Genomic DNA, 26,528 nt, shown 5'->3' with positions numbered 1-26,528 from the left:
CCTGTTAACAAGTTGGGACAATACTTTGAGGGTGATGAATCCAATGCGACTATACCAATCACTACTAAGGGATTAACTGTGAAGGGAATCCTTGATGGTGGTGCTGGGGTTAGCATTGTGACTAAAAATTGCTGGGAAACTATGGGAAGACCTCACCTTGCGACCACAACCATAGTAGTGAAGATGGCCAATGGGTCTATTGTTAAACCTATTGGGATGCTAGAAGATCTCAAGATCAAGGTCTTTGGACATAAAATAAGAGTTACCTTCATTGTTATGGATTTCTCCAAGCACACTATGGCATCGGAGATGATCTTAGGACGTCCTTTCATGAGGGAAGCAAAAATGGTGCATGACTGGTCTAAAAACCATGTCTACTTGCAGTTCCAAGATTCTGTCATTCGAGTGGATCTTGTGACGGGTCGAGCACATCCTCTAGGAAACAGATTTATAATTGATCATAGATCTGACACCACAGTTCACTCGGCCCCATTGTAGTAATGTTACACATGTAATGCAGACACTGATGTTGGGGAAGATTCTCCTTATATAGATGTACTACCTGGGATGACTGAGTCAGACAATGTGGATTGGGTCCACCTAGAAGCAACCATAGACACTTGGGGAAACAGGGGGACAACCTGGGTAACACCTGAGGGGAATGAAATGCCCGTACCCTTAAATATGCTAGAAGCAATGCATATAGCTTCTGACAAGACTCATCCTAATGTAACGAAGAAAACATACAAGTGGGTTCCTAAAGCTTCTTTAGCGACCATAGCCAGTGCTAAAAGACAGGATCCTGGTAAGAAACTTCCCACTCACTCCAGAGAAATGTAAGAAAATGTGGCGTTGGATTCCTAAACGACTATTGGAAGCCCAATGCTACTATCAAGGAAATGATCAAATCTGGGTGCCAAAACGTAAATTGTACTCTTACTTGTCACCGGGCCCATGTGAGCTCAATTATGTAGCTCCAAAACGAATCAACGATCGTGGAAAGAAAAAAATCATAGAATTCTACACACCCGCTCCAAAGCTAGTTTGGGTACCAAAGAAAGAACGATTTGTTCCACCTAGCTCAAGAACAGGGGAGTCCCATGAAGCTTCTAGCTCCTCATGTAATGCATCCATAGAGGTAAAAGCTTCTCCACAGCCTCCACCTACGATAGTGGACCTCCATAAAGCTACAAAGGAATCCACACGTCCCAGTGTTCAAGAATCACAAGATGAACCACTTCAAGTTTGATCCTGGGAGAGTACCTTACCATCCTTGCAACTCGATGAGGCACCTAAGGTAATAGAAAACTACTGGAAAAAATCCTCACCTATTACCAACTAGAACGATTGGTTTCAAAGGGTGACAAGCTCATTTCAAACGGTATGATCTACCCAAGGAAGGGGGCAGTGTTTGCTCACATCCATCATTCACTTGCTTCCCTCTCAACCTTCCTCCCTGACCTCTCAATCTCCCAATCTTAGGGAATGTACATATAAAGCCTTATAATCACAAAAAAAAATTAAAAAATAAACAGCAAGAGCAATTAGCAAACGAGTATGCATAATAAAAGTCAAAACATTGACTCAGACCTACACATTCACATCCGGTACATTGAAATAGAAACCTATGTCATAAAATACCTTGGATCCCCATCACTCGAGTGATGGAGGGTAGGTAGGATTAATACAATAGGAGTGTTTCTGTTTTAGAGTTGAATGATTAGCAAAGTTCCTTTTTCCCACTGATGTGCCTCCTAGAGGTATTCTTTGTGTTTCTTAGTGTGTACAAGAACGTGTTGTTGTTGTTAGGATTTGGACCTTCATGGGATCTTTCTCTCATTCACACTTCAAATCAAGCGCGACCATCAACACAAATAGGTGTTTCTTGTCCATTAGCATTGCCCCTTATCTTTTTTGCATCTATGATTGTCTGCTTTGATTGTGATTGGTAGCATAATATCCAACACATTTGCTTAGTACCAAACATTAAATTCAATGAATTTTTTGTCATAATCACTTGTTTAGATTTAAAAATCAAGCAGTCCGACTAAGTTAGTTTGACCAAGTTAGGTGTTAGAGATCTTCTCTTAATACCATGGGGAATGCCTTCCTAATAATCAATGGTTACTTAGGTTCTTAATCCGATTTAGGCAGCATTGTGTGAAATGTACTAGGGCTTTCTAGTGGGCTTGACCCTATTGACCTTTAGCTTAAGTATTATAAAGGGAGTTTACTAGTGTGATGAGCCTGGGGAGGTGTATCAGTGTTATATGACCCCCCAAAGTTACAAAATTAAAATGCTGATAATGAACAAACAAAAAATCAAAGTGCCACATTGTAAAATCTTAAGCTGGAAGAGAAATCTCAGCTTGATTGGGTACTTCACTCATATGTATCGCCTATGGTACTAGAGCCCTAGAGGTTCCTAGTATGGGCGCTTTTCCTTGAAAAGCAAAAAACCCAAGGCATACAAAATAAGCACACACATCAAAATTGAATCACTGTGAAAAGACTTTGGGGGGTCAAAGGAAAGGTAATCAGTCAGGCGATGATTTCATGAGAAATTCCTTTTATCGTAGCTTAACTACACGTCTTCTAGGTATAGCCTCTAGTCAGCCCTCGAACATGAAATACTTGGCTCTCGCGATTAAACAACTTAATTGACCAGAGAAAATTAATAAGCTTACCCATGGTATTAATAGTCGATCTCTAGTGCCTTTTCACCGTTAAATTAGCGACCCCAGACTTGTTTAATTTTTTACCTTTACATCTGTTTATGTATTTGATTATATTGCAATTTAATGTTTATTGCTAACAAATTGTTTAAAATTCTGTTACCAATCAATTTGTCTGCCTAAAACTGCATATGATTTTCAATCGCTTATGAGAATGCAATTACTGTGCCAATGTTGTTTGATTTTGCAGTGATTGAAGAAGGCTAAGAACATTCATCTCAAATGTTCTTCCACCTCGACGAACGAGCTTCAACTCAATAGCTTCCGAGGACGGAATCTACATCAGAAAGGGGGGCATGTTAACCCTCACGGCTCACGGACACCCTATCACCTACGGTGGACGTTGTAACCTACGGCGGACATTGTATTATTTATTTGGTAGAGTCAGGTACCGGGCTTGTCGGTCCAATAGAAAAAGGGTAAGCGTGATCGCCGATGAGAGGTGCACACTAACTGGAACATTCAAGGGATTAGTTGGCTAAGCATGGGTGCCCAAGTGTGAATGGGGCAAGCTCATATAAAAGTCAACTAAACCTAAAATTCACTCATTCTCTCATTTGTGCAATAGAAGAGTGCTCTTGCTCCATCTCCATCTTCTTCTTCTTCATCTCCTTGTGTGTGTGTGTGTGTGTATGCGTGAGAGAGAGAGAGAGAGTGTGTGTGCGATCGAGCATTGCGACGACGGTACGGCTGCGGCGAAGCGGTTGAGCGCGGCGAAACGGCGGCTCCTTCTTCGCAACGAGGAATCCTTCACGAAGCAAGCGTAGAGCGGTGAGTGACACACCATCGCCTTCTTTGAGCTTACTAGTTTAGGCTTGTTGTGTGCTTGGAGCCATTTGTGGCTCGCACACGGTGTATCGGCAATTCCTTGCATTGACACGTGCGACATACACGCACAGAAGACGTTAATATAACACTTCATTTCATTTCTCTTTAATTTCTCTTTCTTTAATTTTAATTCTTACGCATACATTCTCTCTCTCTCTCTCTCTTTAATTTTAATTTCCTCCGCATACATTTCTCTCTCTCTCTCTCTCTCTCTAATTTCCTATACGCACACATACATCTCTCTCTCTCTAGCTTTTTAATTTCTTATTCACACACACACACACACATTTCTCTCTCTTTGATTTTCTACACACACACACACACACATCTCTCTCTCTCTCTCTCTCTCTCTCTCTCTCTCTCTCTTTCTCTCTCTCTCTCTCTCTCTCTCTCTCTCTCTCTTTAGTTTCTTACACACACACACACGTTTCTCCCTCTCTCTCTCTTTGATTACCTACACACACATTTCTCTCTCTCTCTCTCTCTCTCTCTCTCTCTCTCTCTCTCTCTTTCCTACACACACACACACACACTTCTCTCTCTCTCTCTCTCTCTCTCTCTCTCTCTCTCTCTCTCTCTCTTTCCTACACACACACACACACACACACAGGATGTAGAGAGAGAGAGAGAGGGCGGGTTGGGGGGGGGGGGGGGGGGGGGGGGGGGGGTAGAGTTTCATAAATTCTGTGTAGCAGGTTTCGGCCAAGAGATCTGAGCGCGTAGCAGGCGAAAATGGCCGTCTGCGCGCGGATTTTTTCTTTTTTTTCTTTTCAATTTTTTGCGTCGATATCTGTGTTGATATACTCGTGGTAATATCCAATCGATATACGCGTGGTAAAGTATGCCTTGCCATGCGTATTTCCACGCGTATATCGATGGATATTCCGATGGGTTACAAGTACGTCGATAATCGCGTGGAAAGGTACGGCCGTCGATATATACTGCGTCGATATCTTGATGTTATGTTGTAGTGGACTAAACAATGTCCTTTAATGTATTTGTCATCGATTAAAATTCTCAAATTGTGGGTAGTTTAAGGCAATAGAAATCCTTCGAATCTTGGCCTAACAGTTGGCATTTAATGTATTTCTCAACTATTTAGAGCCATTTTCTGTTCTTGTAAGACTTGAAGCTACACCAAAAGTGAAACACAAGTTACCTGATTCGAGGTGGGCTATTAGATCGTGCGATAAGTAAGTGATATTTTCTTTTCAAAATTAAGAATGGAGTGATTGGACGCATTGGAATGTGTATATTATCATGTGAATGGCACGTAATTCCCAGGATCGTGCATACTCCCCCACACGAGGAAACTTGCATTTTTTATGTTTTTTCTTTGAAACACAAAAATGGGACTACACAACAATAGCAACATCTCTAAGCAACTTTTGCAACACTAACTTGGACTAGCTAATTGAATGCTTGCATCACATTATACCAAAATGAACGTGGATGCTCGCCTCCGACAGGCACAACAACCACATTGTCACGTGAATGATGAGAGCAGATCACAATGTAGATAATTCTTCCACATGCTTATATTTATCTTTGGCTATGCATAATTATAGAGAATTTGTCAATGAGTCCACTCTTTTGAAGCAACTCAATTCAAGTAGAGTTGTCTTTTTTGTGGTTTCTATGTTACAATTAACAGTTTAGAGTTTGTTCCTACTCCTATTTCATATACATACTACTGGCAGAGTCCCTTCTTCCCGCCTGCGAGGTTGACGTTCCATATGAAGCTATCCAAAACTCTTAATAAAAGGCGTTAGGTGGGGTTTCAAACCCTTAACACTGCTGTTTACCTTGCCCGAAGATAATCAGTGATCACCCTACACCAGCAACAGAACGGAGACATATAGAGCACAGGACGTTCTTTAGAAACAAGCAGCTGCGGATAGCTTTGCCATCGTTTGCACTCCACCGCCCCTCATCGCCAAATGGACCTAGATTCCTCATTGCCTCCCCCAACACTTGGCGACATGGGCCAAGTGTTGCTTCTGGTGGTGCTGCGCGTGGGACGACATGGGCCTCCTAATTTGCACACCTCCCGAAGCTCCTGATTTTGCAGGTGAGATAGACGGAAAAAGCCGTGAAGGGAACGCCGCAGGGCGCCTGACGGGAGCACTGCGGCCCTGGCCTTTCTCTCGCGCTTCTTCATTGTGCTGCTGCTACTGGACATAGAGGATCGCCTGGGTGACTCTATACTTCCATCATCAAAAACCTTAATCTCTGTGTGGCTCCGCTCATCAAGCATCGCCACAGCATGATTAAAGGCACAGGCATGCTCATCATGATCTACATCTTTTGAGGGGCTAATTGCTCCTTTCTTGAAAAAAACCCGCTTGAAAGACCATCTCCTGCTCTCCATTTTATGATGCGGGGGCGAGAAGAGGCTGATGCGGATGACACGGATGCAGGGGAAGCGGGGGAGGAAGCATCAGAGGATGAGGTATGTGCCCAGACTCTCAAATTCACATCTTTAGCGCCGATCTTGCCTCGATGGACCCCAACGAGGGGGGGCAACTGCTCGAGTTCCCTTCTGTCTGGCATTACCGACCTCAGGGTACTTCTATTAGGGCTCTGATCAGGACTTGTGCTCATCAAACCAGTGCAAAGTACGTCCTCTTCTAAAGCCCCAATCCAACAACCACGATAGTTATATTTATGAGGACTGTTATCAGAGTCTGCTATGGCGCCATCTTGCGACACCATATTATCCATGACTGCATGCAAATGATGATTATTGGGGCTACCGGTGTAAATATGGTGTTCTGCACGAGATATAGTGGGCATGATCATGCTAATTGATGCGGCACTTTCCCAATGAGGAGAGAGAGTGATAAGCTTGGGAGAAGCAGGAGGCTGATCATGACTAGAAACCTGTGAGAGGTCAAACTCAAAATCCGAGTCGTGATCAAATTGGCAGACGAGGGAGGAGGGAGCACTTACAGCTAACGCCTGCGGTTCAAGATGCATACCTGCTGATGGATTCATGGTAACTAGCACAGTGTCACTAGATTGAGAGCTTGAACACTTAAAAAATTCCAATTATGCTCAATCAACCTGTTGAATGCTCAACCTTAATCAAGTAGCATAGACCCGGCCAAGCCAAGACGAAGGAAAGCAAATCAGTGAAAGCCTGAGTATGTTGCGGTGAGAGAGGAGAGAGTGGAGCTGAAGACCCCTCTAATTACAGATGCACTGGTGAAGGACCAAAGCTGTATTTAAAGTGAGTGAAGACATGGAAGGATGAAATTAGCTTGAGATACAAGATTTGAAGGAGGGGGCCATATATTTGCTCAACGCCCCTTCACGCTTCTCACTTTTTTGCGGGTCTATTTTTGCGTGAATGTCACCCATGACAATAGGCCTAAGTGCTTTCACGAACCATTTTCATAAGTAAGGTAAGGGAGCCAGTTTAGAGACGAAATTTTTTGACCCCTAGGTTAGATACATATCCACCCCCAATTTAGAGGCAAGAAATTTGGCATATTCCAAGAATCTTGCTTATGTGTCATGTTGTGATTTGCTGAAAAGTGTACCATTACTGGGTCTTGAGTGTCTCTAATGCTTCAAAATGCCTCAAAAGCTGAATTGTTTCAAATGGAGCATTCAAATAAAATCTAAAAAATATTGATTTTGATATCAATAGATTCACCTTTTCATGAGGAATCTCGTGCAATGCGTAAATATTGAAAATGATGAGATTTGCAAAATCCCCCCCAAAAACATCACGTTTTCACAAAACGTCTCTACATTGGCTCCCTTATCCTAGTCCTTAGAGCCCTGTCCCACCCAACATCTGCAACGGTTACAGCAGCTCAGATTCTCAAAAAATAGCCGTCACACCAATCCTCTTCCAAGACTTACAGGACATGAAGAAAACTAGTATATGACCCATGCGTTGCTTCGGCGGCCAAGAGAAAACCTATCATTTTGGCATCCACGTTGAGTATCCAATTTTTTTAATGTCACGCTCCCACACCCTTCTCCCCACGATGACATCGCTAATGCCATAGTACCATCCATGGAGTAGATAACCTCCACCCATCCCCACAACCCTCTCTCCATGTTTTGAGTTCAAGTTTTATCCGGTAAAGCTTTGAGGTCTCTTTGGAATTCTCTTTTGACATTAAGAGATTCCCCTCTTCTTCTTTTCTCCCTTAATGTTGCATGGAATCTCTCTCTCTCTCTCTCTCTCTCTCTCTCTCTCTCTTCATAGGGGTAGCACACAATATGATGCACCACTCATGCCGAGAGTGCAAGGTTGGTGCTGAGAGTGCAGGGCTCAGCTCCTCGTGTAGCATGGATGACCCATGTGAGCAGCGGCCAGGCTCACATAAGAGAGTGCATAGTGTCTAGATGAAGTTCTCGCATGAGCTACTGGTCTTTAGAATCCAAATGAATGCCATGCGCGTCTCTCACTCTATCCCAAAGACACACCACACACATGCTTCTACTGACATGTTTCCATGTTTGCAGCTTCTCTCTCTCTCTCTCCAAATTAATTTTTAAGCTTCATGTGAAACTTTCTTGTATTCTCATTAGTCTGGATAACCACCTAAAGGAGATACTTTGCATGGCAATCTGAATAGCTTCAGAACGCTCAGGAGGGAGGAGGGCTGATCTACGGGCTTGTTCCTCTTCCTTTGCTCTAAGCACGGTATTGTCCTCTTCATGTCGCCTCTTAGTCTCATCAATATCATCCTCCTCTTCGTAGCTAGGGTTTAAATTGTATGTGTTTGCAGATAGTTGCAACCCGGCAAGCAGCCCGTACACATGTATTTCCATGCCATCAAAGTGTACAACATGTCCATTGTTGGGATTGGCCGAATGATTGTGCATGGGATTGTTGTGAAGATGACGCCTCCTATTTTGTGGAGCATAAAACCATTCTACATCTCTTCTTGTCCTGGATCCATGCAAGAGTCATGGTTGTGGGAAGCTACCCAGTTATCCAAGTTTCTGCCATTGCTGCTATAAGCAACAAATCCACTGAAAAGGGCTTCCTCCATTGTGAGCAATTAAGCTGCCATTGTTTAGGGCCGTCCCCATCGCTACTGTTTGGGAGCCAATGACATCATCCGGTGCATTGAATGTGTAAAGACCATGTGAGGGGCCCTCGTTGCTCTCAGAGGAGTCAGAGAGATGATAGGCCGGTAATGAGAATAGCCTACATCGGTTGAAAAAGGCAGAGCCATCACTAACGCAGAAATGCTCTCTCTCTCTCTCTCTCTCTCTCTCTCTCTCTCTCTCTCTCTCTCTCTCTCTCTCTCTCTCTCTCTAATGGCACAGACACTCTATTAGATCCACCAACATTGTATCAGTTTGGTCCCATAGGTTATTTTGGCCTTTTAAAGCCGTTTAAATATAAGATTTCATTTCAATTCTCTCTCTCTCTCTCTCTCTCTATCTCTCTCTCTCTCTCTCTCTCTCTCTCTCACACACACACACACACACACACACACACACACACACACACACTCACGCACGCACACACAATAGAGTAGTAGCAGTGCTCTCTCTCTCTCTCTCTCTCTCTCTCTCTCTCTCTCTCTCTCTCTCTCTCTCTGTGTGTGTGTGTGTGTGTGTGTGTGTGTGTGTGCCATGAAGTGTGGACGCGTGGGGCTATTTGGCAAAATCTCTAGGCGGGCCAAGCAATCACGGCAACTTCTCCAGGCTCTTAGCTACCAACCCACTGTGTGCACGTTCAAGAGGTGCCCCGTTCTTCTACGGGTGGCATCGCTCAGCGTTCTAGAATTTTTTAAGCTTCATAATAAAGTAATATAGATGCTACAAGTGCTGTTAATATATATTCTGAAAATAGCTAAAACTTGCAGTGCAGCCAACACATACTGAAAGGTAGGAAGCCTTTGAGCCAGAAATGGAGAAAATCACGGCTTCTCACCGGGACTATCGATTAGAAGATTGGCATTTGTAGAGCGTAGGGTGATTGTCCTGTAAGTTCTGCAAACCCTTGGCAAGACGAGGCTATATTGGATTTTGGGTGGGCTATTTCATAAGTAAAGGGACGGGGTTATTTGAATTTTGGGACTATTTCATAAGTAAAGGGTTGGATTTTGGGTGCATCTTTGGACCATTGGATACAGCTTACTGATTAGTGCCACATGGCAAGCTAATGATAACAAACTTTTTATTTCACTATTTTTTGTAGATCCTTGTGAGGGTGTTGAAATTTGTTTACCTCCGTCTTTAAATAGGGGCCGTGGATATTTGCATCACACACAATCTTTCCATTTCAATAATCTAATACTTTACTGTTTTATTGTGACAACAATTGTTTTAAAATGCTAGTGGCACTTTCTCATTTTCTTTTCCAAAGAACTCTCGTTATAATTATTAAAGCCCTCTCAATAGCCTTATGTAGGGCCATAGTGAAGTTTGACCTTGTTAATTTATATCTTTCCTTACGGCCTCAATACCTCTGTGGGCAAAGACTTTTATGGATTTGAGTGTGCCCCTTTTTCCTTGTTAGCAAAAATGTTTTTGGCTCGTGATGGCTCCAAGAGCTCTTATCACGTCGAAATGGTTGAAATGTAATCTCATAGGTGCTAACCTCACATTGCAACATTGTATTTCATCTCTGAACATGCCTCTCCATTGTACACTACAATTACATCTTAGGAGACTCATGGATATCTAGTATGATTATGTAAATGGGTGTAGGTAGGTACCCTAATATCCAAATAAGGGTAATACGTGAAGGTGACAGTTTATCCTACTTCTTGAGGGAGCTAACTTTTGCAAAATAGTATTTAGTATAACAACACATGCATATATACCAAGCATAAGAAATATAAAAGAATCTATGATAGTCTGCCAAAAGCATAAAATAATATTGTTAAGAATGTGATTGTGTGTGTGTGTGTGTGTGTGTGTGTGTGTGTGAGAGAGAGAGAGAGAGAGAGAGAGCCTTGGTTTTTTAAATCTCAAGATTTAAAATAATATTGTTAAGAATGTGATTGTGTGTGTATGCCTGTGTGTGTGTGAGTGAGAGAGAGAGAGAGGGAGAGAGAGAGAGAGAGAGAAAGAGAGAGTGCTTTGCTTTTTTTAAATCTCAAGATTTAGCATTAAAGAGAAAAATAATGATTGAAGGTATCCTCTTACAACCGTCATTGCCTAATCTCCAAAGCTTAAAAAGCCACCCAAACACTAAGGCTTTTACCATTGGCAGGCCAAAAGTAACACTCACTGTTGCAGTACAAGGCTAAATTACTTGCATAAACATGGATCTTTTTCATTGTTTTAAGATGTATGTCACATTGCTTCGCAAAATGCCTACACGAAGAAATCTCCATTCTCTGTTCAAGCCCCTCGCTCAATGGCTACAACAATTGCACACCAAGTTGAAGATCCTTTTGGTGGGTTGTCTGGAGATTCATAGGGCTACTCAAGCACGGATTCAAACATGCTGCATATTCGGATGCTACCGAGATAGATCTAGCAAGGCTTGGGAGACAAGGGTGTTCCAGGGGAGGAGCTCTGAACTGTCCGTGCCCTCTCTGGTGGTACTAACTGGTGGATGCTACCGGGATGGATCTAGCAAGGCTTGGGAGACAAGGGTATTCCAGGGGAGGAGCTCTGAATTATCCTTGCCCTCTCTGGTGGTACTAACTAGTGGCTGCCTGTCGTCTCCTACTTGGATGCAAATCACTCGCCTGCCTAGATAGAGCGGAATGTGTGAAGTTTTTGTATTGCATGTGTGCTGGGTGGACTTTGGTCTTGGGCTTGCTGCGTGCAAAGATCCGTTGTCACTCCTAGTCGGATGTTTGCTTTGCTTGGTTGCTCTGATAACATAATTGATAGCATATCGATTATTGAATGCAAGAGAGAGAGAGAGAGAGAGAGAGAGAGAGAGAGAGAGAGAGAGAGAGTGTAGAGTCAAATGATAACTTGATTAAAAACTAAACTCACGACACTAGAAAGTGTGTACCAACTCCCAAAGGGCAAGAGTGGCTCCATAGAATGGAAAAATCTAAGGTGATTGGAATACCTCTTTGGACTCATTTGCAACTCGTCATGCCATGTGTGCTAGGCCATGTGTCCTCACATGCACGTAGGGTGATTAAATTGCTGACTCTAGATGAGGTCATGCCATGGATGCAATGGTTGGTTTCTCCTACGTCCACCATATATCAATTCTAAATAGTGTTTTTATAGGAGAGATAGACCAGAGATCCACCACTTGGCCATTCTAACCAAGTATTGGTAGGTGGGTGTAGACCGTATATCCACCACTTTTCCATTCTAACGACTTGTCTTAAAGTTCGGTGCATTCAATAATTAGCCATCACGACACTTGTAGTTTACACAAATTATGTGGGAGGAGTAGATCCTAGATCAACCACTTGGCTATTTATACTAAGAATTGGGAAGTAGGTGCATCAAAGAGCCACCACTCGGCCCTTATAACCAAGGCTTGAAATGTGGATCCAATTGTTGCTGTCTCCTAGATCCACCACCTTGCAATTTCAAATAAAGTGTGAGAAATAGGTAGACCTTAGATTCCCTAGTAGACCAATCTAACACAAGACTAGAGGGTAAATGCATCCAGTATCCAACAGTTAGACATTCTAGCCAAGTTTTGGAAGGTGGGTACAATGGTTGGTATCTCCTAAATCCTCCAATTTACAACTTTCAACAAAGTGTGCAAGAAAGGAAGACCTTAGGTCCTTAGACATTCTAGACAATTCCTAAAGGTGGGTGATCCAAGATCCACTACTTGGCCATTCTAAGCATATTTTTCAAAGTGGATGCAATGGTTGGTTTCTCCTACATCCACCAAACTTTCCATTTTAAACAAATTGTGTGCAATATGGAGAACTTAGATCCACCACCTATCCATTCTAACCAAGTCTTGAAGGTGGATGCAATTCAGATCCATCGCTTGGCCAGTCTAACTTAATCTTGCAAGGTGGATGAAATGGTTGGTCTCTCCTACATCCACCATCTGTCAATTTTAAAGAGTTTTTTGTAGGAAAGGTAGACCGTAGATCCATCACTTGGCCATTCTAACCATGCCTTAAAGTTAGGTGCATTCAACACTTGGCCATCATAATACTTGTAAGGTAGATCCTAGATCCACCACTTGTCCATTCAAACTAAGATCTGGAAAGTATGTGCATCAAAGATCCACCACTCAGCCATTCTAACCAAAGCTTGAAACTTGGATCCAACTGATTCTGTCTCCTAGATCCACGACCTTGAAATTTCAAATTAAGTTCATGAAATAGGTAGACCTTAAACTCCCCAATGGGCCATTCTAACCAAGTCCTCTACAATGAGTGCATATAAGATCCAACACTTGGCCATTCTAGCCATGTTTTGGAAGGTGGGTGCAATGGTTGGTGTCTCCAAAATCCTCCAATTTACAACTTTCAACAAAGTGTGTGAGAAATATATACCTTAGATCCACCACTTAACCATTCTAGCCAATTCTTGAAGGTGGGTGCATCCAAGATCCACCACTTGACTAGGTCTTGTAATTGGATGCAATGGTTCGTTTATCCTATATCCACCAACTTCTTGTTTTAAAAAAAGTGTGTGCAATATGTAGACCTTAGATCCACAACCTAGCCATTATAACCAAGCCTTGAAGGCGTCTGCAATTTAGATCCACCACTTGGCCATTCTAACCAAATTTTGCAAGGTGGATGCAATGGTTGGTTTCTCCTACGCTCACCATCTATCAGTTTTAAATTGTGCTTGTAGGAGAGATAGACCAGAGATCCACCACTTGGCCATTCTAACCAAGTATTGGTAGGTGGGTTTAGATCGTAGAAATACCACTTGGCCATTCTAACCATGTCTATAAGTTAGGTGCATTCAACACTTGGCCATCATAACACTTGTAATTTTACACAATGTTTGTGGGATGAGTAGATCTTAGATCCACCACTTGACCATTTAGACTACTAATTGGAAAGTTATAGGTGCATCAAATATCCACCACTTGGCCATTATAACCAAGGCTTGAAATGTGGGTCCAATTGTTGGTGTCTCCTAGATCCACCACCTTGCAATCTCAAATAAATTGTGTGAAATAGGTAGACCTTACATTCCCCAGTGGGCCATTCTAACCAACTCCTAGAGGGTAAGTGCATCCAAGATTCAAGAGTTGGCCATTCAAGCCATGTTTTGGAATGTGGGTGCAATGGTTGGTGTCTCCTAAATCCTCTAGTACGTTAACAACTTTCAACAAAGTGTATAAGAAAGGTACATCTTAGATCCTTAGTCATTCTAGCCAATTCCTGAAGGTGGGCGCATCCTCAAGATCCACCACTTGGCCATTCTAACCACATTTTTCAAGGTTGATGCAGTGGTTGGTTTCTCCTACATCCACCAACTTTCTATTTTTCAAGGTGGGCGTATCCAAGGTCCACCACTTGGCCATTCTAACCAAATTTTTCAAGGTGGATGCAATGGTTGGTTTCTCGTACATCCACCAGCTTCCTATTTTAAACAAAGTGTGTGCAATTCGCAAACCTTAGATCCATCACCTAGCCATTCTAACCAAGGCTTGAAGGTGGCTGCAACTTAGATCCACGACTTGGCCATTCTAATCAAATCTTGCAAGGTGGATGCAATGGTTGGTTTCTCCTACGTCCACTATCTATCAATTTTAAATTGTGTTTGTAGGAAAGATAGATCGTAGATCCACCACTTGGCCATTCTAACCAAGTATTGGTAGGTGTGTGTCGATCGTAGATCGACCACTTGGCCATTCTAACCATGTCTTAAAGTTAGGTGCATTCAACACTTGGCCATCATAACACTTGTAATTTTACACAATGTTTATGGGATGAGTAGGTCCTAGATCCACCACTTGACTATTTAGACTAAGAATTAGAAAGTAGGTGCATCAAAGATCCACCACTCGGTCATTATAACCAAGGCTTGAAATGTGGATCCAATTGTTGGTGTCTCCTAGATCCACCACCTTGCAATCTCAAATAAAGTGTGTAAAATAGGTAGACCTTACATTCCACAGTGGGCCATTCTAACCAACTCCTAGAGGGTAAGTGCATTCAAGATCCAACAGTTGGCCATTCAAGCCACCTTTTGTAAGGTGGGTGCAATGGTTGGCGTATCCTAAGTCCTCCAATTTACAACTTTCAACAAAGCGTCCAAGAATGGTAGATTTTAAATCCTTAGCCATTCTAGCCAATTCCTGAAGGGGATGCATCCAAGATCTACCGCTTGGCCATTTTAACCACATTTTTCAAGGTGTATGCAATGGTTGATTTCTTGGACATCCACCAACTTCTTATTTTTCAAGGTGGGTGCATCCAAGATCCACCACTTAGCCATTCTAGTCAGATTTTTCAATGTGGGTGCAATGGTTGGTTTTTCCTACATCCACCAACTTCCTATTTTAAACAAAGTGTATGCAATGTGTAGACCTTAGATCGACCACCTGGCCATTCTTACCTCAACAAAGTGTGTAAGAAAGGTAGACCTTAGATCCTTAGCCATTCTAGCCAATTCCTGAAGGGGATGCACCCAAGATCCACCACCGTAACCACATTTTTCAAGGTGGATGCAATGGCTGGATTCTCCTACATCCACCAACTTCCTATTTTTCAAGGTGGGTGCATCCAAGATCCACCACTTGGCCATTCTAACTAGATTATTCAAGGTGGATGCAATGCTTGGTTTCTCCTACATCCACCAACTTCCTATTTTAAACAAAGTGTGTGCAATTTGTAGACCTTAGATCCACCACCTAGCCTTTCTAACCAAGGCTTGAAAGTGGCTGCAATTTAGATTCACCACTTGTCCATTCAAACCAAGTCTTGCAAGGTGGATGCGATGGTTTGTTTCTCCTACGTCCACTATCTTTCAATTTTAAATAGTGTTTGTAGGAAGTGTAGATCGTAGATCCATCACTTGGCCATTCTAACCATGTCTTAAAATTAGGTACATTTAACACTTGGCCATCATAAGACTTGTAATTTTACACACATTTTGTGGGATGAGTAGATCCTAGATCCACCACTTGGCCATTCATACTAAGATTTGGAGAATATGTGCATCAAAAATCCACTAGTCGGCCATTCTAACCAAAGCTTGAAATGTGGATCCAATTGTTTGTGTCTCCTAGATCCACCACCTTGCAGTGCATGAAATAGGTAGTCCGTAGATTCCCCAGTGGGCTATTCTAGCCAAGTCGTGAAGGGTGAGTGCATCCAAGATCCAACAATTGGCCATTCTAGCCAAGTTTGGACGGTGGGTGCAATGGTTGGTGTCTCCTAAATCCTTCAATTTACAACTTTCAATAAAGTGTGTGAGAAAGGTAGACCTTATATCCACCACCTAGTCATTCTAGCCAATTTGAAGGTTACATCCAGAATCCACCACTTGGCCATTCTAACCACGTCTTTGTAAGGTGGATGTAATGGTTAGTTTCTCCTACTTCCACCAACTCCCTATTCTAAAAAAAGTGTGTGTAATATTTAAACCTTAGATCCACCACCTGGACATTCTAACCAGCTTTTGAAGGTGGAATATGTAGACCTTAGATCCATGATCCACCACTTGGCCATTCTAACCATGTCTTAAAGTTAGATAAATTCAACACTTGGCCATCATAAGACTTGTAATTTTACACAAAATTTGTGGGATGGGTAGATCCTTGATCCACCACTTGTCCATTCAAACTAAGAGTTGGGAACTAGGTGCATCAAATATTCACCATTCAGCCATTATAACCAAGGCTTGATATGTGGATCCAATTGTTGGTGTCTTGTAGATCCACCACCTTGCAATTTCAGATAAAGTGTGTGAAATATGTAGACTTTAGATTCCCAGTGTGCCATTCTAACCAAGTCCTAGAGGGTGAGTGTATACAAGGTCCAACACTTGGCCATTCTAGCAATGTTTTAGAAGGTGTGTGCAATGGTTGGTGTCTCCTACATCCTCCAATTTAAAACTTTCAACAAAGTGTGTGAAAAAGGTATTCTACCTTAGATCCTTCACTTGGCCGTTCTAGCTAGTTCTTAAAGGTGGTTGCATCCAAAATCCACCACTTGGAATTCTTACCAGGTCTTGCAAGGTTGCATCTCACCAATCTACCCAAGTTTTAATGGCGGCTGCAATTAAGATCCACCACTTGGGCATTCTAGCCATATCTTGCAGGATCGATGCAATGGTTGGTTTCTCATACATATATCAACTTCCCTTTTTAAACAACGTGTGTGCAATATATAGACCTTAGATCCACCACCTGGCCACTCTAACCAATTCTTAAAGGTGGTTACAATTAAGATCAACCAATTGACCATTCTAATCAAATTTTGCAAGATGGATGTAATGGTTTGTTTCTTCTATGCCCACCATCTATCAATTGTAAATAGTGTTTGTAGGAAACATAGACCGTACATCCACCACTTGTCCATCCTAACCAAGTATCGGTAGGTGGGTGATCCACCACTTGGCCATTCTAACCATGTATTTGTAGGTGGGTGATCTACCACTTTGCCATTTTAACAATGTATTAAAGTTAAGTGTATTCAATCTTGGCCATCATAACACTTATAATTTTACACAAAGTTCGTGGCATGCGTGGACTCTAGATCCACCACATAACCATTCTGACCTTGAAATTTTAAATAAAGTGTGTGAAAATGTTAGGTCTTATATGCACCACTTGACCATTCTAAGCAAGTCCTAGAAGGTGAGTGCATGCAAGCTCCAACACTTGGCCATTCTAAGCAAGTTCTTGAAAGTGGATGCAATGGTGGATGTCCCCTTAATCTACAACCTTCCACCTTTAAACCAAGTGTGTGGGATATGTGGCCCTTAGATACACCATCTAGCTATTCTAACCAAGGCTTGAATGTAGTTGAATCCAAGATTCACCACCTCGCCATTGTAGCCAAGTCTTGCAAGCTGGATGCAATGGTTGGTTTCTCCTACATCCAACACCTTGCAATTTTAAACAAAATATGTGGGCTAAGTAAGCCCGAGATGCACCACTTGGCCACTCCCATCAAATCTTGAAGGTGGATGCATCAAACATCCACCACTCACCCATGCTAACCAAGTCTTGGGAGGTGGGTGCATCCAAGATCCACCACTTGGTCATTCTAAATCATTATCGATAGGTGGGTGCATCCAAGATCCATCACTTAGCTAGTCTAATAATTTCTTGAAGTTGGGTGCATTTTAGGTCCATCACTTGGCCATTAAACAAGTCTTGAAATGTAGATACATTCTTGACACTTCAAATAGAGTGTTTGAAAAAGGTACATCCTAGGTCCACCACTTGGCCATTCTAGTTCAGTCTTGAAAGGTGGATGCAGTTGTTGGTGTCTTCTATATCCACCACCTTCCAATTTTAAATAAAGTGTCTGGGATAACTAGACCCTAGATCCACCACTTGTCCATTCATAGCACTATTCCCTTGACCTTAGATCCACCACTTGGCCATTCTAACCAAGTGCTAAAAGGTAGATGCAATGGTTGGTGTCTCCTAGATCTACCTCATTGGAATTTCGAACAAAGTGAACTCAAACTTCCCATGCAAATTCAAAATTTCTTGCTTGAATTCAAATTTCTCGCTTCAATTTGAATTTTCCTACCTAAATTCAAATTACCAGGCTCTGGTTCATATTTTCCTGCTAGAATTTCTCCCTTGAACTCAAAATTTCCCACCTAAATTTAAAGTTTCTTTTAGAGTGAAATGCAAACCCGAGATCCACCACTTGGCCAACCTTAACATATAAGCACTTGTGAAAGAAAACATATGAGAGCATGGCTCATGGAGATGTTACAACATGAGAGCAATGTCCACCACTTGTCCAATCTCAATTTCAACCCGAATCTCAACCCTAAACCCGAGGGCTAACTAGCATCCTAGGTGAAATTAATATGATAGTTGATCTCCTAGATCCACCTCATTGGAATTTTGAACAAAGTGATTTCAAACTTTCCCACACGAATTTAACTTTTCCTGCTTGAATTCAGATGTTTCCGCTTCAATTTGAATTTTCTTGCCTGAATTCAAATTATCAGGCTCCAGTTCAAATTTTTCCACTAGAATTTTATCGCTTGATATCTCCCACCTCTACCTAGTGAAACTCAAACCCCAGATCCACCACTTGGACAACCTTAATATACAAGCACTTGTGAAGAAAACGTATGAGACCATGCCTCACAAATATGTTACAACAGGAGAGCAAGTGCTACCACTTTTCGAATCTCAATTTCAACCCAAACCTCAACCCTAAACCCTAGCGCCAACTAGCAGCCGAGGTGAAATTAATATGATAATCTTTCTTTATGTTTAGATCTTTTTTCATTTTATCCCACTAGGTCTTTGTCACCAAGCTATAATAAATTTGTTGAGAAAGAAAAATGAAAGTCAAAGTTTGACACGTATTGGAAAGAAAGAAGTGAAACAACACCAAAGCATACCTCAATGCAAGAATTAGCCTCATCTAAACTCACAAGTAAGTCTACTCAAACTTACACTATCATGTAAATTATTGCTTTCACTTATGAGTATGTACATAGAAACTTTAGACATGAAAAATAATCACACACTTTATTCGTATGTCTATACATACAATGCATGAATATTATCAACACAATGGATGTACCTGCACAAGAAGTATAGACAAAGCCATAATTGAAAAATTTGAATTTCGTCTGAATGTTTGTGTGAGAGAGAAAGAGTATGTATTTGATTATGCGTGTTTATGTGTCTATGTGGGTGTGCATGTGAGTGAAGAGAATATTAAGAGGAAGAGAATATGTGTGTGTGTGTGTGTGTGTGTGTGTGTGTGTATAAGGAGGCACACACACACATGTAAAAGAGAATACATGTGGGTTGTATGTCAGTGTGTGCGCGTAAAAGGAGGCACACAGAAGAAAAGAACCATGTGGGTTTCTTGAAACCCTAATACCGATGCAGATTGCTTCAAGGATATAGGACCATAAGGTCAACTAATCATCCAAGACCAACCATGGAGGACCATATGGTCCACCACTTGTTCAATCTATTCTCTATTGAGACATAGGGATCCATAACTCCCACCAAGCTATGCTCCATCCATAACGTCCACCAAGATATGCTCCATTCAATCATATGGAGCCAAAGATCCACCACTTGTCCAATCTAAGTTCCATTCCATCATAGAGAGCCACAAGGTCCACCACTTGTTGAATATTTTCTTTGTTGAATCATAGAGAGCTATAATTTCCACCACTTTTCCATCTATGCTCCATTCACGCATAGAGAACCATGATTTCCACCGCTTGTCCAATCTATGCTCCATTCAAGCATAGAGAACCATAAGGTCCATTGCTTTTCAATATATGCTACATTCAAGCATAGAGAATCATAAGGTCCACCGCTTGTTCAATCTATGCTTCATTCAAGCATAGAGAATCATAAGGTCCACCGCTTGTCCAATCTATGTTCCATTCAAGCATAGAGAACCATAAGGTCCATTGCTTGTCCAATCTATGATCCATTCAAGCCCATAAGGTCCACCACTTGTTCGATCTATGATCTATTGAAGTATAGAGATCCATAACATCCACCACTTGACTTCATTAAAGCATTGATAGCCACAAGGTCCACCACTTGTCCAATGTATGCTCATTTTAAGCCTAGCAATCTAGAAGGTCTACCAATTTTCCAAGCAATTCTCCATTCAAGCATAAAAGTACACAAGGTACACCGCTTGTCCAGGTTATGCTCTATTGAAGCATAGAGGCCCATAAGGTCCACCACTTGTCCAAGCTATGCTCCATTCAAGCATAGATATCCATAAGGTCCACCGCTTGTTAAAGATGAGCTCCATTGAAGTGTAGAAATCCACAAGGTCCACAACTTGTCCAAGATAATCACTATTGGAGCATAGAGGGTCATAATGTTTGTCACCCACTACTTGTACAAGCTATGCTATATTCAAGCATACAAAGATACGTTGTATGCACATCATATCTCCAATATATTATCTTTAATATCAATTAGTCATTGCTCTCAAGCTTCATTATATGCCTAACCATTGCATACCCAGCCACACCTTTTCTCCAACCTAAAGTATCATGGATTATTTGGTTGCAATCACCACCACTTTCTAACCTATAGTGCATTATAATACGTAAATTGTGGTTTTCAATGTTTACTTTTTAAGCATTCTTTTGTATGTAATTTTTACTTGATTTTTCAATTAAGAACTGAATCTTTTCATTTATAGGATGGACTTTCAATCTTGGGAGAAAGTGCACATGATATTTGACAATGAAGTTGTTGGTGTTGGTTGGGTGTGTAGAACCGATGAAGATTCCACTTACGGTGGTATATAGATAGACCAAGGAAATGTATCCATACTAGTGGAGGAATTCTTCAAGCATGTGGTCCTTTCTTTTCCTACAAGGGAAAATAATTCCCTCCAAGGCTCACTTTGGAGTGCCATTCGGTGGCCAAAGGTTCAAATACAGTATACCATAGTGAATGCCAACTTACTTGGACCAATGCAAAGCTACAATGATGAGGAAGAGGATCATGTTGATTGACAAGATACAAATGCAATATCAATAACAAGATACAATGGTGATGAGGAAGAGGAGAATGTGGATGCACAAGCTACAAATACAATACCGATAACAAGCCCAAAGTTTGAAACATTGTTACGAGAATCTTGGAAAAATCAAAGGGTTCTTTTAAAGGATGAGACAATGATGCACATTGTCAATGAGGGAACCACTTTATATGTATTTTCACATAATTATGTCAATTTCTAGGAACTTGGTCTTGATTGTGTGGGTGTGGCCATTGCTTTATAAAATGCAAGCAATGAGAATGTGGTTGAAGTCGGTAGCATTATGTTAGTGAAATGGCCTATCAAACAGAAAAAAATGTTGGATGGGAGCCCATTGCAATGCTTTGTTCCCATTGATAAAATGCATACTCAAAGTGAATATGTAAACTTCGATGAAGGCAATGATCAAAAAAGTCATGAGGGTAGTTCAAGGAAGAGATGATACACTTTCATCAAGAGGATGCAAAAAAAAGCACAACTAGCTGAATCAGTTCAAAGGGTTTCATGTATTCATTGTTGTTTTAAAAAAAATTGTCAATATGCAAATCGTGATATGGTGTTGAGGTGATAAGATGGATCAAAAGAAGACAGTAATTCCAAGACTATGCGTTGTTCCCAAGGGTGTGGATTCACGTTACAATTTTCAGGTGGCACTAATTGGCATGATCACTCATGGACATGGAGAAGTTCATTATGAACACTTTGTTTTGCATGGTCTGTGCCTAGCTGCTATCCAAACCTTACAGTTGGCTCAATTGCTAATTGTTTACACAACTTAGAAATGATGGATAAGCATTCACTTGGTGATCTGGTAACAAATGGGCTTCCGAGGAGCAATGTTTCACCACTACATTCTTTGAACACAAGGGATGCTTTAGACTACCACAACACAAGTGACCGCAAAGAGCCTATTGTTCAATCACCTGAAATTGCAAAAGAGGATAATTTGCGATCAACATTTCGCAATTTGCCAGAGAACTTATTGCTACAACTGGATAATTGTACTTGAGAGAATAAAAACCAATATTTAGTTGCTTGATTGTCACTGCTTGTTGCAAGGGGGTTCTCAAAACCATCCAGCTAGGACTTTTAATGGTTGGACATACATATGAGGACATAGATGCTATGTTTACCAAGTTTTCAAAGAAGTTGATAGTTACACAAACTTATACTTTGCCACATTTTATGGATACACTAAGAACTAGCTCATCTTCATCTCCAGCTCCATTCTTGCTCACTACATTGGAGTGTAAGTATTCATCTTTGGAAAACAAACAGTGAAGGGAATCCAATGTTACCACAAGGAAATCCTGATTTAGTACCAATGGTGCAATATGTTAAGGCCCATGAGGAAGTGATTCTAGGACTAAAGAATTACATAAGGTTTTGGCAGAATTTAGGAGGTGGTATATGTGTGCCAAGGTACTATAGACCTGTGATAGATTATTGGACTAAGGTGATTGATGAGATTGGAAAAGAAATCAAATCAGAAGCATTATTGCATTTTTGGCCAAAAACGTAGGAACATCATCAATTACAAAGTAATGTGATGAATTTTCAACAAGGGACTGAGAGGTTATTAGGCTTGGAAGAGTTGAATGATCATTTTCGTGGACCTCAACGAGATAGACCAAGGAAAGAATTTGACCCCATAGACCAAGGTTATTAGGCTTGGAAGAGTTGAATGATCATTTTTGTGGACCTCAATGAGATAGACCAAGGAAAGAATTTGACCCCATGACTGATGTGCAATAGGGTGACTTTGTGGTGCTACTTCCAAGTGACACAAAAAGATACCCTATTTGGTTTTCCATGGCTTTGTAAGGCATTGACAAAGAGCCTACATCACCAAAATATAGAAAGATTTTGATTCAATATTGGACACCTTGTGCTAGAAAGAGTGGTATGACTAATGCTCAACCTTACACCAATTGTTGGAAGGGTTTTTGGGCTATAAACTACAAGGACCCACAAGTGTGGGAAAATGTTGATGCAGTTTGTTTGGTCTTGGAGACCAAACGAACAAGGAACATTTTCTAAAATTAAAATTCCTGAAAGGCATGCTCTAAAAGCCAAAGAAGGGCTGACCCGTGCACATCAACCATGTTTGAATCAAAGGCTTGATATGGCATCAAATGAGGAATAACTATATGGGATTTTATATTGTCATTGTAGTGCTCAATTTTATAAACAAGATCGGTAATTGTTGTTGGAATTAGGGTTGTAGAGAAACACACACAGCTTGGAGAAGACGAAGGAAGCTCAAGGCACACAATAGAGAGTATGTTACTTAGTGTGCAATGGAAAGATGGATAGCCCTAGAGTGATGGGCGTATATACAATGCACGGGGGAAAAAACCTCCTAAAGAGGGAAAAAATGCCCCGGCGGTCCTAGTGTGTTCACACACATCACTACCACATGTATATGGTAACAAATCCCCCCTGGAGTGATGTGGTGAACGAGAGCTGGCACATGAGTAAAGGGAAGTGCCATGCCCTGAGGACAGGATCAGTCCACAAAGGGGAGTAAGCCCAAAGCTTTGCGAAAAGCTTCAAGCTTCTCACGAGACAATGCCTTTGTGAAAAGATCTGCAAGGTTGTCCTGTGTTGGCACATAAGCCAAGCTGATCTCTCCTGCTGAGAGCCTCTCCCTGACATAGTGGTAATGCACCTCAATGTGCTTTGTGCGAGCATGAAAAACTTGGTTCCTCGCAACTGCCAATGCGCTCTGACTGTCAGTGTGGATAGTGTTGGCAGTGTCCTGTCCAACACCCAAATCAGCCACCATAAGGCGTCTGAGCCATACACACTCAACCGTAGCTGTGAAGACTGCCGTGTACTCAGCCTCACAACTCGAAGTGGCCACAGTAGGTTGCTTCTTGCTCAACCATGATATACATGAACTGCCAAGCATGAAACAAAAACCACTTGTGGACACTCGCGTGTCAAAACAACCAGCCCAATCTGAGTCCGAAAAAGCATGTAATTCTGGCGGCAATGATCCCCCCTTGGGATAAAACAAGCCAAGATGTAAAGTGCCACTAAGGTAGCGGAAAATCCTCTTGACAGCCTGCCAATGCTTAGACCCTGGGCTATGCATAAATTTGCTGACCTGTGAGACTGCAAATTGAATATCTGGCCTCGTGTTGCATACATAAATGAGGCAGCCAACAACAGTTTGCTAAAGAGTGACATCAGCAGGATCGCCAGCATCATGTAGACTCAACTTCAAACCTGTTTCCATGGGAGTGGCAATAGGTTTGCAATCCTCAAGTCCAAACTTACATAACAATGTCTCTATGTAACTTTTTTGACACAAGGCAATACCACCATCACACTGCTTAAATTGTATACCCAAGTAATGATGCAACAGCCCCAAATCTTTCATCTTGAAAGTAGCATTCAAATCAGCCTTAAATTCAACAATATGTCTCTCATTTGGTCCAGTGATCTGCAAAACATCGACATAAAGAACCACAATGAGAAATTCATCATCCTCACGCTTTACATACAATGTGCTTTCTGTTGGACTGTTACAAAAGCCTCGTTTAACCAAATGAGTGTCAGCTTTCTCATACCAAGCACGAGGAGATTGCTTCAGCCCATACAAAGCCTTCTTACATTTGCACACTTTGTCCTCTTGTCCTTTTATGAAAAAACCGCGAGGCTGCGTTACATAAACTTCCTCAAATATGTCACCATTCAAGAAAGCAGTAACAATGTCTGATTGATGTACATCCCAACCAAAATGAGCTGCCAATGCACATAGAAAATGCACAGTAGTCATACGACAAGTGGGAGCAAAAGTCTCCTCATAATCTATGCCTTTTTGCTGTGCATAACCCTTTGCAACAAGTCGAGCCTTATGGCGATCGATCTCACCATCCGGCTTGCGTTTCAACTTGTAAACCCACTTCGTACCAATGGCCTTTTTGCCAGGAGGAAAATCACATAAAGTCCATGTGTCATTCTCTATAAGTGCATCATATTCTGATTGCATGGCAGCCATCCAATTTTCTGAATTATGTGCTTCATCAAAAGACAGAGGCTCCTCAACATCATGTAAACTAGACACGGCCAAAGCATAACAATCTGATGCATAAGATGCATGGTGAGAGCCTGAATGAGTACGACTAGACAAAGGTGAATCCAATTTACTGTCATGCAAAGTGTGCACCAGCCATTTTGGCATACCTCTAGCCTGCTCATTTTCAGCCCTTTCCTCATCAAGTACATCATGTACATATGCATCAGTAATAGGCTGATCTAAAACATTTTCAGAAACCCCCATAGGTTGTACATTTGCCTCATTGGAACTTACATTCGTATTTCCACCACTGAAAAGAGGCAACAAAGTGTCATAAATGTCCTGTGAGCTTACATTACTGTCTCTAGTACATGACAGCAAGGGCTGAACAGAATCTTCCACAAACACTACATCCCGTGAAACCAGAATACGTTTTGTTTGCGGATGATACAACCTGTAACCTTTTCTTTCAGCACTATAACCAACAAAAACACATTTGACAGCCTTATCATCCAATTTTCTGCGCTGCACTTGTGGCACCAAAGCATATGCCAAACAGCCAAAAACATGCATGTGCTCAATAGAAGGCTTTCTATCATGCCATGCTTCATATGGAGTAATAGACTACAGAGCTTTCGTAGGACACCTGTTAAGTACATAAGTGGCACACATGATGGCCTCAAGCCAAAAAGAATGCGGTAAAGCTTGACTTTTGACCATACATCGTGCCATTTTCGTCAATGACCTGTTTTTCCTCTCAGCAACACCATTTTGCTGAGGTGTATAAGGCAATGTACATTGGTGTTTTATCCCATGACTAGCCAGAAATGCATTAAATTCATGAGACATATACTCCCCCACTCGATCGGAATGGAGGGTGCCCATAGTACATTTCGAGACATTTTTAGCCATAGCCAGAAATTGTTTGAAGCACATAAAAACTTCGGACTTCGCTTTAAGCGGAAATACCCATGCATGCCTGGAGTAATCATCAATGACAGTCACGAAGTATAGGTAATTGCCCAAGGACGGAGTTTGCATGGGCCCAAAAACATCACTATGCACAAGCTGCAAGCTGCATGTGGCCCGAACTGAACCATCCTTTGGAAACTTAGAATGCTGCATCTTACCCAAAATACAACCTTCACAAACATGTTTGGCAGGTGCTTCAAGAGGCGGCAAAGAAGCAACCATATCAGATTTCTGCAAACGCAGCAAACTAGAAAAATTCAGATGACCAAAACGTGCATGCCAAAGTTTTGCATCTGAAATAGCCCTTGCATCTGCAACAGCATTTGCAAAATTTTTTCCACACTTGTCATACAAAGTGAGCTTATATAGCCCACGGCACAAAAGGCC

General features: G+C 41.6%; 1 pseudogene; it reads right to left on the bottom strand.

The window, feature by feature from the left end:
* Window positions 1-5,344: 5,344 nt before the first annotated feature.
* LOC147421217 (uncharacterized) lies at window positions 5,345-7,152 on the bottom strand (annotated as a pseudogene).
* Window positions 7,153-26,528: the final 19,376 nt, after the last annotated feature.

Source organism: Adiantum capillus-veneris, chromosome 28 (genome assembly GCF_014529385.1).
Source record: "Adiantum capillus-veneris isolate H3 chromosome 28, ASM1452938v2, whole genome shotgun sequence".
Taxonomy (NCBI): Eukaryota; Viridiplantae; Streptophyta; class Polypodiopsida; order Polypodiales; family Pteridaceae; genus Adiantum; species Adiantum capillus-veneris.
Note: the sequence above shows the minus strand (reverse complement) of the source record. Positions and strands in the feature narration are given on the sequence as shown.